The sequence below is a fragment of the Leptonotus elevatus genome, chromosome 16 (assembly GCF_054856555.1).
Source record: "Leptonotus elevatus isolate MCC_2025b chromosome 16, RoL_Lele_1.0, whole genome shotgun sequence".
Classification (NCBI taxonomy): Eukaryota; Metazoa; Chordata; class Actinopteri; order Syngnathiformes; family Syngnathidae; genus Leptonotus; species Leptonotus elevatus.
In genome coordinates this window covers 11,841,346-11,853,597 of record NC_141254.1, presented here as the reverse complement: position 1 = coordinate 11,853,597, position 12,252 = coordinate 11,841,346, and the positions used below count along the sequence as shown (strand labels likewise).

Here is a 12,252-nt window from a genome sequence, read left to right as displayed (position 1 = left end):
AGGGTTCCATGAATTTTCTGTAATAGGTAGAAGTGTTGATTTTGTCCAGTTAATAGAATAGTCTGATAACTGTGAGAATTTAGTTATTAAGTTAAATACTTCCCCTAATGAAATAGCAGGCTTTTCTAAATAAAGTAAAATATCATCGGCATATAGATTAATTTTATGTTCTGTTACCCCAGAGTGAATTCCTTGAATCATTCTTTCCTGGCGTATGGCTAATGCAAGCGGTTCAATAAATATTGCAAATAATAAAGGCGACAGTGGGCATCCCTGTCTTGTGCCTCTCTGTAGAGTAAAACTCTTAGATATAATCCCATTAGTAGTAACAGTAGCTTTAGGAGAATCATATAATACTGACACCCAGTGAATAAATGACTTCCCAAAGCCAAATTTATTTAAAACAGCAAAGAGGAAGGACCAGTTAACTTTATCAAAAGCTTTTTCTGCATCCAATGATATAATAACTGCCTTTTTATCATGCCGCTGTGACATACTAATAAGGTTAAAGAGCCTTCTAATATTATTAGTAGAGTGACGCTCTTTAATAAAGCCTGTTTGGTCGCTATGAATGATTGTCGGGATTACTGTTTCTAATCTAGATGTAAAAGCCTTAGTGATAATTTTAATATCAGTGTTAATTAGTGAAATCGGACGGTAACTTGATGGAAGGGTGGGGTCTTTTTCTGGCTTTAATAAAAGTTTAATTGCTGCTGTATTCATGTGTGGGCGTATGTGACCATTAGTTTTAATTTCTGTTACTACTCTTAAGAATAGTGGAGCAAGCATTGACCAGAAGTGCTTTAGAAATATAGCCGGATAACCATCAGGGCCGGGTGCTTTGCCATTTGGCATACTATCTAGAGCACTGTACAACTCGTTTATAGTAAGTGGTGCATCTAACATATCTTTATATTCAGTAGTTACCTGAGGTATACTTAAGCTACTGAGGAATGCCTCAATATGCTCTGGGTTAGGTTTATTAGTTTCTGAGTATAAATTGTGATAATAATTATAAAAAATTTGATTAATTTCTTCTGGTGATTGTGTACATTCACCAGTTGTACCTTTAATAGCCGTTATAAGCGATTTTTCCCGATTACGTTGAAGTTGGTTTGCAAGAAATTTACCTGATTTGTTATTATATTCAAAGTTGTTGTATCTCAATTGTTGTATTATAAACTCTGTCTTTTTAGTTAACATATCGTCTAACTGTATTTTTGTATTTTGTAAGTCAGTCCATATTTGGTTATTTGGGTTTATTGCGTACTCATCCGTCAGTTGTTTAATTTTATCTTCCAAGTCTTTTTCTAATTTTTGATCCTGTTTCTTTTTATAAGATGAATATGATATAATTTTACCTCTAATTACTGCTTTCCCGGTTTCCCAGAGAAGAGCTGGAGATAGGTCTGGAGAGTCATTTATTTCCAAAAAGTCCGCCCATTCTTTTCTTATAATTTTGTCAAATTCTGCGTCGTTTAGTAGTGAGATGTTAAAACGCCATGTAGGTGGTGGTTTAAAGGTATAATCAACTTGTAGGGAAAGGGAGACTGGTGCATGGTCGCTAATAATAATAGGATGTATTTTTGTAACGGTTTTATCAGCAATAGAATTATTTGTAAGAAAAAAATCAATTCTTGAAAAGGACCGGTGCACAGCGGAAAAGAAGGTAAATTCCTTCTTATTTGGGTTTTTAAGTCTCCAGCTGTCGACGAGGCCAAAGTCATCCATATATTCCCCTATTACTTTTGTGGATTGTGATCGCCTTATACATGTTGTTTTATTAGAACGATCTATTAATGGATTTAAGGTTGTGTTAAAGTCTCCTCCAATAATAATAGTAGAGTTCGCTGCTAATTCAAACAGTTTAGAGAAAAATTCATGGAAAAAGGCCGGATCATCATTATTAGGGGCATATAAATTACCGAATGTATATATTTTATTAAATATAGTCACCTGAATAATAATGTATCGGCCCTCTGGGTCTGTTATTGTATTATTTAGAGTAAAGAGTAAATTATTATGTATGAGTATACAGACTCCCCTTTGTCTACTGTTATAAGGGGCAGAGTACGCTTGGCTAAAATTTTTATCAATAAGTAATTTTTCTTCAGATTTTTGTAGGTGGGTTTCTTGTAGGAGGCAAATATCTGCTTTTAATTTTAAGAGATGGTCTAAAGTTTTTATTCTTTTTGCCTGTGAGCGAGCGCCACAAACATTCCAGGAAACCAAAACTAATTTATGCATACAAATAATATAAACACAGTCCTATGTATATATCTGTATAGGCCATTTGCCACCACTGGCATGTTATAGGATAGAATCAAAGTGGTTAGGTGATTTATATAGTTTGTATAAAATATGAGGTAACGTATAAGGCAACATGTAAGGTAATGTGTAAGGTAACGTGTAAGGTAACGTGTAAGGTAACGTGTAAGGTAACGTGTAAGGTAACGTGTAAGGTAACGTGTAAGGTAACGTGTAAGTAAATAAAACCGTGCAAAAACGAGTAGGGCGGTGAAAGTGAGGGAAATTAACAGGGGATTAAACATAACAATACACCAGTAACCCCAGCGAGATTTTTTTTTTATTTTATTTTTTATAAATATACTTTAGATATAGTTGTGTATTAATATTATATTTATAATATAGCCTAAACATAATAAGTATTCATGTTTTTGGTTTTATAACCACATATACAGTATATGTATACACCTAGTAATCAAACTAAGTTTAGTTCCACCAATGCTAATTAGAACAGCCAGGGAGTGGAATTGGGGTTCCGGAATAGTTGGCCATCGATATATAACTTATCAACGGCTATCGTAGTCCGCTTACCCTCCTGCCTATTTTGTTTCATTATAGGAAACAGTACCTTTCGCCGCTCATTGATCTCTCTCGGGAATTGATCATTCATTCCAAATGAGGTCCCTTTAAGCTCCCGTCCTTTACTTTTAACAAATAATTTCTGTTTAAAATGTTCAAACTTTGCAATAATAGGACGGGGTTTGTTGCCTCTACGGGCTCCAAGCCGATGTACCCGGTCAAAAGAGATGTTATTTACCGTCTCCTGAGGAATTTTTAATGAATTCGTCATAAATTTTTTTATCTCAACCTCTGGGTTATCAGAGGTATTCTCAGATATACCTGAGAATATTAAATTCTCCCGCATACTGCGGGATTGTACATCTAAAACTGTTTCTTTTAGCGTTTTATTTTCTTTTTTCATAGTTTCCAGCTCGGCTGAAACAGTCGTGAGTGTAGAATGTAACTCGGCATTTTCCTGTTTAAGGACACTTACCTGCTGACTGATAAATTCCATACTTACTTTTAATTCTTTGACGTCCTCGAGGATGAGGCCGAGGACGTCAAGTTTTTTATTTATGGACTCCAGCACACTGACCGAAACGTCCGTAGTGGTGGTGGTTAGGTCGTCCGTGTCCGTCGCTGAATCGTTTTTCCTCTTCTTCGAAGAGGGTTTCTTTGATGGTTTCTCGACGGCAGGATCCTCCATCGCGCAGCTGTAAAAATATCCGTCGATGAAACGTTCAAGGTCCTCCACGTTGGGTGGTATTTCAGATCTGCCGGATGAAAAAGAGAGAAGAGAAAATGCAAGATATATGATGGTTAAATTTGGATTAGTTTAGTATATTAGAGCTAGTTCTATCTTAGCAGCAGGACGCCGCCATGTTAGGGTTTCTGGTCTCGCTGTAGGTCTCGCGATAGTCACAGCATCTCGTGAGCGACTTCCTCCCCTTTAAGCAATGTATTGAACACAAATAGTAAGCAACAAATGGAGCAATAAATGACAGATTTGTATTCCATGTACAGCACTTTGTATACAGCGATTGTTGTTTTAAGCTATTTTATAAATAAAGATGAAGTGGCCAAGGGGCACATACCAGAAGGTTGTATTTATATTTACATTCATCCATCAAATATACCAGTTCTAAGTATCTTTCTAAGTATCGAAGTAGGAATGGGTGAGTCCCGATACAAGTGTTGCTCCGATACCGACACTAGTATCGGCAGAGGCCCCGATACTGCATTAAAACAGTGGTATCGGTGAGTACTAACAAGTAACATGCCGATACCATTCATTCTGATGCTAATATAGGACTTTAAATGCAGCATCTTGTGTCTTGCTCATGCACGACATTCACTGATGTGTGACATGTTCACTGCATGCCGAGCTAAGATATCCTATTGGCCCTTGAATGCTCTGAACCAATGGCAGGACAGCCTTTTCGTGTTGAGAGAAAAAAAACCTTAGGTATCTGTATGGTATCGGCATCAGAATCGGGGGCCAAAAAACGGTATTGCAACAACACGAATATATATATATATATATATATATATATATATATATATATATATATATATATATATATATACTGTAATTCTATTAATCTTCATTTATTTATTTATTGTTGTTTCTTTTTAGGTGCATGTTAATGGAACAAATTCAACTCACATCTCAAGGCACCACTACTTTTTGTGACATTTTTGTTTGATAGTGAGTCATGGCTCAGTAGAGGTTGCTCTACACAAATTGAAGAAGAAAACAAAAATGTAAAAAAAAAAAATGTTAAAAAACAAAACGAAAAGCACACTGTGTGTGTGTTACTCTTGAGGCCAACGAGTCGCAATTAAAGGGAAGACAGACACACAAACACACACACATGCTGGCAGTCCACTGCGAATTGAGGGAGGAGTGTGCGTGTGTGTGTGTGTGTGGGTAGGCGGGCTCTCGTACACACACGCACAGACACACACCCCTCTCTCTCTCTTTCTCTCTCAGTCTGGTCTGGGCGTGCGAGGAGGCAGCATGTGTGCGCTTTGATGTGTGCGGGACTAGCGCCTGGATTCTCCCGTCTTGAGGAACCGCCGCACCGAGGTACGGCCGCATGCTTTTTTTAAAATGTATTTCCTACAGCGTTTTGGAGGGATTTCGACTCGTATATGTGTGTGTGCGCATGTGTGTGACAGGAGCCCACGTGTGTGTGTGTATAGGGGATAATCCCGACGTGAAGGCACGAGCGCCGCTACTCATTTATTTACGTGCATGCTCAGTGGGCCGAGCGTTTATCAATCATTCATGTTCAAAAGTGTCACACACACACACACACACACACACACATGCTGAGTACGATAACAACTAACCGCCAGCATGACTGACTGACATCCCGCCTGATGCACTTTGCGTGTTCTAACGCCAGCACAAAGCTGAGTAACGCTCAAGATGGTGAATTAAAGGAATTAAAAGGCATTTGGCGTGAGGAAGAAATGGAGTAGAAAAGGTTTTAGGCATGTTTTTACCTCTTGTGCCCCTGCTTGTATGTTGATTCCCAAAAATGTGTTTGTTAAATCTTAGTGTTTACAGTCTTGTACACATTGGACAGTGTATTATATCATACCAGTAGAAAGCTCATTTATGCTAAGGATGGTAAGCTAAGATGCATTTTGACATAAAAAAAAAAAAAAGAAGCAAGTAGACTATTTTTAAACATGTTCACCTCCGTTCAGCACCTTTGCTCCAAAAAAAAACGTCCTTTAAGTTAGTTATAAGTTCGAAGCGCCGTGTTGTAGCACTGACTCCACTCACTTCACAGCAATCGGCAATTTGGCAGATCGATTTGGTGAACGATTCTTCAAAAAGAGCCTTCAACCGGTTTATTGCCACTCCCAGTTGAAGTTTACTGTCAAACAAAGCATACAACAAAGACAATGACATGTTATGCATTTTAAACAAACGCATAGCCTCCGCTAGCTTAATGCTAACACAGAATGGGAAATGGCATGAACAGCTAACAGATAGCATCTTTGTGGCGGTGTTATAACCCTTTCAGAAATGGATAGTTCAACAACAAAAAACATGTAGGATATTAGAACAATACTTACTGGCACATAGGCTTTATCCTCTGCAAAGAATGGCTAACTTGAAATCAATATCATATCTCAAGGCAATACTGTATCAGGTTTTAGACACATTTTAACCTATTCCACTCACACGCTCCCCAAAAAGTCCCCCAAAACTCTTTTTTTAAACAATTACGTGTCCCTAACTTTTAATACTTGTCATATTCTCCAGCATTGAATGTGTTAATGTGCTGTTTATTCTCTCTCTGGTGTATTTCTCTTGAAAATGTGTCACTTCCTGTTCGCGTTGCAGCGGCGTGTTTCAAAAGAGGTGACCCGTTGAAAGGATTTATAGTGGCGGATAAAACTGCTGTGTGTGTGTCTCACAGTGTGCGTGAATGTGTGCACTTTGTTTTTGGACTTAGCCGAAGCCCGCGGCTGCGGAACGGAGGCAAAAAAGCCATTATCTCGTACACTCTGATCATCCCTGTCAATGTGTACAAGTGTGGGTGGGTGGGTGTGTGTGTGCGCGCGCAGTCACACACAACCATGTGCTCTGTGTGCGTACAGTAAAGCTAATATAGTGTGTGTGTGCGTAAAGGGGGGGATGGGACTTGGGGAGGCAAGCCCTGTGGCGTGTGTGTGTGTGTGTTTTGAAATGTGTGCGTAGGGAGTGACCCACTTTGATACTCTGCCCCTGCTGCTAAGTCATCTACCGTGCGTATGAATACGCCAATGCCTTCAGGTAGTTTTGCCTCTTTCCAGATCAATAATCCATCATTGACCCGTCCGTCTGTTATATGTTACAATCGGCACTTGCGGGTACCGCGGAGATGCTCATTAAATTTGGTTTGGTATGAATACAAATCGCCAAGTCGGCAGTCCTCGAACGCACCGAGACGCCTTCGAATGAAAACAACACTAATGACCATTTTTAAGTGTTATTAACACATTCACTCCAAGCCATTTACACCGAAGCAACCCACCTCGCTCCCGACTTTTTTTTTACTAGATTTTGACTGATTTTGCAAAGCCCAAAGAATATTGTGTTCTATTGCAATAAAAACATGGAACCTACCAAAAGAAAGATTAGAGTCTCTTCTTTCATTAGAAAAAAAAGTAAATTTCTATCTGTTTCCGTTGTGCAGCAATTAGCATTAGAATATAGCGAAGTTTCGTCATTATTCACAAATCTATTTAGAATTGTGAGTAAATGAGCTTTTTTCAACATGTCCCTGGTTTATCTCTTTTGCTCTGTTGCCACCTGCTGGCCGTTTGTGTAATAACTGCCATTCTTTGCAGTTGAGAGGCTGCATCAAAGCCTTCTGAATGCTCTAGCACAGTGGTGGCCAAGTACGGTCCTCGAGAGCCCCTACCCGGCCTGTTTTCCATGTCTCCCTCCTCCAGCGCAGCTGAATCTAATGATCATCTCATCAGCAAGCTTTGCAGAAGCCTGACAACAATTCTGATCATGAATCAGGTGTGTTAGTGAAGAGAAACATGGAAAACAGGCTGGATAGGGGCTCTCGAGGACCGGACTTGGGCACCCTGCTCTAGCATAAAAAACATAAAAAACGTATAAATGTGTCTTTGGGACACTTAAAACGTTTAAAATTTAACGTATTTATACGTTTTTGGGAGCAAATGAGTATTATGTATTGTTAATGTTTCTTATTGACATGGAAAGATGAGCTCGTCTTTCCGGCCTTTTTTTTTTTGCTAAGCAAATACAACACTTATGTGTAAACGACCCTCACCCAGCGACCCATTGTGTGCACGTCTACATGCAATCAAGCAGTGTTTGCGTTGTGTATGTTTGCGCGTTTGCGCGCATCCTCGAGATGGCATGCTTGACAGAACTGACAGTCGATGGCACTGGTGCGATGGAATGTTCTTACTGTATGTTCACGATATAACAAGGGTTGGGAGTGCTTGTAGACAGATGCCGTGGATATGGTTGATAGGATAGACTGGCTGATAGGCAGACGGATATAGCTGTGTTATGACGGATCGATCGATTGGTAGACAGGCAGACACGTAGACAGATCGACAGATAGATACCCAGACAGATAGTTAGCAACTTAGATATAGGGATTTTCTATACCTTTTTTTTCCAGACCGATACCAGTACGAGTACTCAACTCTTGTGTAGTCACCGATACCAATTCCAATAACCGACACCACTAGTAATTTTGGTGCATAAAAGTATCCCCCAAAAAACAATGACAAATCATTTTAAAGACCTAGATGTCCCGATATAGCATTTTCCCCCAAATTGCATGAAATTAATGGCAATTTTCTATTTTTCTAATATCTAGTTCCTGATCCTAATGACAAGGCCAAAAGAGGTCGTGAGTGCCAACATGAGGCTGGATATTGGCTAGTGATAGACCGTTTTTTCCCCAGGGCCAATACCGATTATTAGTAGTCAGGGAGACCGATAACCGATATTTCAAGCCGATATTCATTCGCAGTGTAAGTGAAAATATTAGCGTCAACATTTTTTTAAATTACCTTTTCTTCTCATTTTAAACATATAAAGAATTGACAGCTTTCTTTAAAAATTATAACAAAAATTGCAGGGAGTTTCCAGGGTCATCAGTATGTGTTAAGCTAAATAAAAAATTAAGCAAGTAAATAGTTGCCTAAAGTTTTCTACTGTAAATAAAGTTTTTCAAAACGTCAAGACAATTACTTTTATTTATATATATATATATATATATATATATATATATATATATAAACTGTAGGGAGTTCCCAGTGTCAGCCGAATTTTTTATAAAGTAGAGATTTAAATAAATCCATAAATGAAAAATTCTCTGTATCTCACTGAGCGACAAATGCATGTAAATGTAGCTAATTTGGGGTTTTCGTCAGGGTTGGTAAAAGTTTTCAAAAGATCTCCGCAGACAATTAAAAAAAAAAGGCCTTCAAATTTGTAAAAAGGCAGATGCGAACATTTGTCAAAAATGCCAAGTATCGGCACAGAGAATCGGCCTGGCCGATAATCGGTCTGTCTCAAGTATCGTCCTGATGCTGGTATCTGGTATTGGTTAGTGTTGTTCCGATACCGTTTTTTGGCCCCGTTTTTTGAATGTCGTGCACAAGCAAGACACAAGATGCTGCATCCAAAGTCCTATATTAGCGTCGGAAATAATGGCATCGGCATGTTAGTACTCGCCAATGCCGATACCACTGTTTTAATGCAGTATATACCGGTATCGGCATCGGAACAACACTTGTATCGGTACTCACCCATTCCTACTTCGATACTTAGAAAGATACTTAGAACTATATTTAGAACTGTTATATTTAATGAATGAATGGAAATATAAATACAACATTGTTATGATAAATTGCTAGACTCACAGACAGACAGACAGACAGACAATGCATAAACATCCACACATGGTTCCTTAACACTTTTGTCCAAGCCATGCGTGTGTGTGTGTGTGTGAGAAGTATTGCGCAACACTCTCCTCCTCACAGACGTTGACGACGTGCTCGCGTTGCATGCGCGCCGGTTTGCGATGCGACCGGTCCGGTTGCGCAGGTTGTCATCCTGCTAGCGCACACATGACTTGACATGAGGAGTGATGGAGTGGGGAGGGGCGGAGGGGGGGTGCCTTCCCTCGTTCATTTCCGCCCTTTTGTCTGCTCCTGATGACTATGGACTTTTCCCTCATTCTTTTCTTCTCTCCTTCCTTCCTTCCCTCCTCCATTTTTGTCCATCCCTCCGTCAGCGTGACAGCCCTGCCGTGCCCGCTCATTATCTGTAATCAGTGTCGTCTTACAGTGCGCGCGTGTGTCCTCATGCTAGCTGATGCGCTTGTTGTGTCTGAAGTGTGTGCGTGTGCATTCCTCTACTTTCATGGTTTGAAGCCTAATTTGCATAGTTTTGACGCTGATTACGATTATTACATGTAAGGATGCCACAAATGTGTGTGCGTGTATTGCGCAGCATGTCTAATAGGTGGGGGAGGGTTTGAAGTAGAGTCATCAACTTCTCACTTTCTGAGGTATTATCTGCTGGGCCCAAGGTGTGAAGTTTAGCATTCACTCCTCGCGATCTTGCTATTCTGTGTGAAAGGTATTGAAAGGAAAAGAGAAAATTGAGATAAAAGTTATGTTTTCCCAGTTTGCTAGATGCTGTCAGAGGCGGGATGATGGCTGTGTAAAAGTTGGTACCAGGTGTGAAGTGGGGCTGAAGCTTAATGCTAATTCAATAAGTTAATAGCTCGTACGATGGACGCAGCCACCGGCGTATTTTCAATTGCTTTATTGAACAAAAAGTAGCAACATAAACATGCAATAAGAACATTCATGCAGGCTATCAGTTCGCCAGTTAGCTGCTAGCTGCTACCCTGACTTCACAACAGCGACTATTACCTGTACCTCACATGCGCATTTTGGAAGGTCACAAAACATCCATTTTACAGTTTCGGAGGTGGTATCAGAGGTGTAAAAGGCGCACACAGGCAACTGCGTGAAAGGGGATAGTGGGAAGCTCGGAGCAGGATGTGAAGTTTAACACCAAGCAATTGTCACTGACTTCTGTGTGGAAAAACAGTGAAATAGATGCCCTGATGAACTGCCATTGCTGCACCAGTTTTTCTGAAACTGTATGTGTGAAAGGGACTTTGGTGTCCTCTTAGCGCTCCCGCCTGTTGACCTGGAAGTGATGCGAGGCGCTGCTCTCTAAAGGCTGTGATGAAGGCTCAGTGTGGCGTGTTGCCTTTTATTCGTTATTTATTATGCTTATTTTCATATGTGTGTGTGTATTGACTCACGTTGCCTTTGTACCCCCCCCCCCCCCACTCCACCCCAAGGCCCTGCCAGTGTCGCATTGAGCTCATGCAGGTCGCTAATGCACTGAGACTCCATTCAGCGTAGTGACGAAGCCCGACAATAAGCAAGAGTGTGTGACCGTGCGTGTGTGTGTGTGCGTGCGTGCGTGCGTGCGTGCGTGCGTGCGTGCGTGCTTTCTACCAGGAAATGGACCCACTGACCTGGATCCAGAATCATCCATTTTTGTTTTGGTCCCAAGACATCTTTATAAAAGCCAACAGTGGACGCGCTTGGTGAAGCGTTGAACCAAGACTTGCTGATTTGAGTGTCTCTTTTTTGCCCACTGTAGACTAAAGCAAAACCACATCCATTCGGTTTGTCGAAAGACAATCTGTTTATGGAAAAACGTACACTACAGTAGGTCAATTGTACAGATAGACCGATGTGGTTTTTTTTTTATACTGATACCGATTATTAGTAGTCAAGGACGCCGATAACCTATATTTGGAGCCGATATTCATTTTCACTAAAAGGGAAAAAAAAAATACAAACTCCAGCTCTTAAATTTGTTGAATTTTTATTAAGCATACGTTTATTGAATAACTTTTAGGATTCGTAAAATATCGGAGTTAAAAAAAAAACTAAATAAATCATGGTCAATAGACATTTTTGTTTTAAAACAAAAAGTTCAGGTATCCCAGGGGCAGTCGCATGTCTTCAAAAGTTAAATAAAATTTTCAACAAGTAAATAGCTCACTATAGCTTTCTACAGTTTTCCAAAATGTCGAATTATCTGAAGTATTACAGTTTTACCTATCTTAGTTTTTATTTCAAACAAAAACAGAAGGTGCAGAGAGTTCCCAGGGTCAGCAGCATGTCTTATAACGTCAACTGAAAAAGATCTATCATCGGCCGTATGATTCTTCAAAATGGCGATGCAAATATTTGTATAATGCTGAATATCAGCGCTAATAATCAGCTTGGCCGATAACCGGTCTATCCCTAGTCAAATCTACAAAAAATATATATACATTGGCCCAATCCCAATACCGCCCCTTACCCCTCATCTCGTCCCTCCCCCTTATGAATGCGCGTTCACACGGACAAAGGAGTTTCCCAATTCTCCGTAAAATGTAGGGGAGGGCTACAGGTCCATTTTCACGAAGATAGATGCCGACCTTCCTCGGTCCTCCCTTACTACAGTCACGCCCACTCTGCAACACCGCATGAGCAATGGTGACACCAGGAAATAACAAAACGTAAATGTAAGTATGCTAATATTTATTGACTGCCATACTCATGATAGTGGTGTTTTCGAATGTTCTATACTTTGGCAGAAATTGGCACAATTGTGTGTTTTGGTAAACGCTTGCTATTGTCGGTATCCGTTACATCACAACCAGCACGCAGAGGTAACGACGTCGCGGATTGGATAGCGGTAGTACGTTTCCAATTCCTAGTGGGATTTATTTTGTCTTTGCCTTCCCAAAGAAGTAGAAGGGAGAGGGAAGAGATAAACGAGACAGAGGGTGCAGGGTGAAGAGGAAGTAATGGGATTGGGCCATTGACTTTGTGGCAGTCACAGCTTGAGCTTTCAATAAACTG

General features: G+C 40.2%; 1 protein-coding gene across 1 annotated transcript in view; it reads left to right on the top strand.

Moving 5' to 3' along the window:
* Positions 1-12,252, top strand: part of LOC147160761 (rho guanine nucleotide exchange factor TIAM1-like) — a 63,908-nt gene that overhangs the window by 14,811 nt on the left and 36,845 nt on the right. The window contains exon 4 of the mRNA XM_086097867.1: positions 4,802-4,897. The gene's annotated coding sequence lies outside the window, so the exon portion shown is untranslated. The remainder of the gene's footprint in view (positions 1-4,801; positions 4,898-12,252) is intronic.